Source organism: Bison bison, unplaced genomic scaffold (genome assembly GCF_000754665.1).
Source record: "Bison bison bison isolate TAMUID 2011002044 unplaced genomic scaffold, Bison_UMD1.0 scf7180017864035, whole genome shotgun sequence".
In the NCBI taxonomy this organism is placed as follows: Eukaryota; Metazoa; Chordata; class Mammalia; order Artiodactyla; family Bovidae; genus Bison; species Bison bison.
In genome coordinates this window covers 5,200,243-5,203,047 of record NW_011494607.1, presented here as the reverse complement: position 1 = coordinate 5,203,047, position 2,805 = coordinate 5,200,243, and positions in this window count along the sequence as shown.

Genomic DNA, 2,805 nt, shown 5'->3' with positions numbered 1-2,805 from the left:
AAAGTCTCTCCTTTGTTGGAACCTAATGAAAGTTATGCTAAAATTTTTGCTAGATTAGAAACTACTATTTCCCATACTGTAATTGCAGAAGAAACCAAGAAACAGCTAGAGAAATTACTTGTTTATGAGAATGCAAATCAGGAATGTCAAAGAGCTATCGCTGCAATTTTTGAGACTGGGACTATTACTGATTATTTGAAGGCTTATCACAATCTAGGATCAGAAACTCAAAAGATGCAAATGCTAGCTGAAACAATGGCTACTACTTTAAAAAGGGAAATGAAGGATGCTCTACATGTAGAGATAAAAACCATTTAAAAGGGGACTGCCCTAAGAAGGCTAATAAAAAACCTCCAAGAATTCGCCCTCGCTGCCATAGAGGAATGCATTGGGCCAAAGGTTATAAATCTAAATTTGATATTAAAGGAAAACCTATTCCAAGAAACTCCAAACAGGGGACCCCCCAGGTCCCCTACAACAAAAACCAGGGGCAAATTCTATCTTTTCCCTCAAACCCTCAACATCCAGCAGTGCTGCCGTCAATATACCAGCCCTAAATGATTTTTTCCTTTACCCTGAAGCAGTCCCTTCTAGAGTACCTACTGGACTTTTTGGACCCCTGCCCCAACAAACCTTCAGTCTTTCATTTGGCTGATCTAGTTTGGCTTCTAAAGGAATTATTGTTCACCCTGGAATAATTGATTCAAACTATAAAGGAGAGATTCAAATTACGATGTCATCTCAGATTCTATGGCAATTCAAAAAAGGGGACAAAAATTGCTCAATTACTTCTCTTGCCTTACATTTCTATTAACTCCTCTAATAATGTACGGACAAATGGGTTTGACAGTACAGATCAAAAACAATCCTTATGGACATCATCGGTATCTGAATATGCCGGACCAAATATAAATATCAAAATTAATCATAAAAGATTTCCTAGTCTCCTCGACACTGGATCTAATATTACTATTATTTCCAAACACTTATGGCCCAAATCCTGGCCTATACAAAAAGTCTCTTGCCAGATTGCAGGAATTTCTCAAACCAAAGTACAAGAAATTTATCAAAATGTTTAGATCTACCCATATGAAAGACCAAAAGACCAGCCTGCAACATTAAGACCTTCTGTGATAGATGCACCCCTTAATCTAATAGAAAGGGACTTACTTATGCAATGGCAAACTCAGATATACATCCCACATTTTTCCTAAGGGCCACTGCTCATTTAACAAACAAAGCAATTATTAAAATAACTTGGAAGAATGACGAGCCTATTTGGACAGAGCAATGGCCCTTTGCTGCTATTGCTAAGTCACTCCAGTCATGTCCGACTCTGTGTGACCCCATAGACGGCAGCCCACCAGGCTCCCCAGTCCCTGGGATTCTCCAGGCAAGAACACTGGAGTGGGTTGCCATTTCCTTCTCCAAGGCATGAAAGTGAAAAGTGAAAGTGAAGTCGCTCAGTCGTGTCCGACTCTAGTGACCCCATGGACTGCAGCCTACCAGACTCCTCCGTCCATGGGATTTTCTAGGCAAAAGTACTGGAGTGGGGTGCCATTGCCTTCTCCTTACGAAAGATAAATTTCAGGCTACTAAAGAACTTATAGACACACAATTAGAATTAAAACATATTGAAGAATCTTACTCTCTTTAGAACTTTCCTATTTTTATTATAAAAAAGAAATCTGACAAATGGTATCTCTTAACAGACCTTAGAAAAGTTAATGCATCTATGAAACCTATGGATACATTACAACTAGAGATCCCATCACCTATTACTATTCCTCAAAATTGGCACATTATTATTACTGATTTACAAGATTGCCTTTTTAATATACCTTTACATCCTTTAGACCAGGAGAGATTCACTTTCTCTCTCCCTTATCCTAATCATATCGGGCCTCATAAAAGATTTCAATAAGCTATATTACTTCAAAATATGCTTAACAATCCTAATATTTGTCAAAAATTTTGTAGCCAAGGCTTAACTCCAATGTGACAGCAATTCCCTCATGCATATATCATTAATAATATACTGTAACTACAAAAAGGAGAAATGATATTTTTGACACTGAATGGCCATGATATTCTTTAGACTCCAGAGAAAACTGATTAAAGTAAAATCTTTTTTGAAATTGCAAAACCAATTCTTCTTACATGTGTGGTTAAGAAAAGGTTAACTTCTTAAAATATTTTTTGGAGCTCCAATTCTGTCTGGGAAACAAAACAGGCCTAAGGAAAAAACCTAAAGTTAACTCTTACCATGTCCTTTGGATACACAACCAAAGGATACTTAAACCAAAGTTTATGGGACTCCAGCCATAAACAAATTGGTGAATAAAAATAAAAATTTTTTTAAGCGGAAAAGGTATTTCAAGCGGAAAACTATGCCTATCTATGTCTTAATGTATGTCTTTTTTTTTTTGGATAATATGAAGTTAAAGAGCTCTATTTAAATTTAGGTTCACATGAACTGAAAAATATTCAATATTAAATATAATGTTTATTTAAATATAAATATAATTTAAATATAATTGTTTCCTAATCTAATTAAGACATGTCTTAAATCATCAACACTATGTAATACTTTTATTATGCCTAGGTTTAAGGTAAACTAAATTTGTCAACAAAAGGGTAACTTTATATATATATATATATATAAGATGAAAACTTTTGGATAATCTCTACTAAAAATAATGATATTTTTCATAGAATAATGTATTATTATAATCTAAAATAATCTCTTAGGATCGGGGTAGCTTAAGTTTCTGGAGTTATACTAAACTAAATTATAAAAGTTTA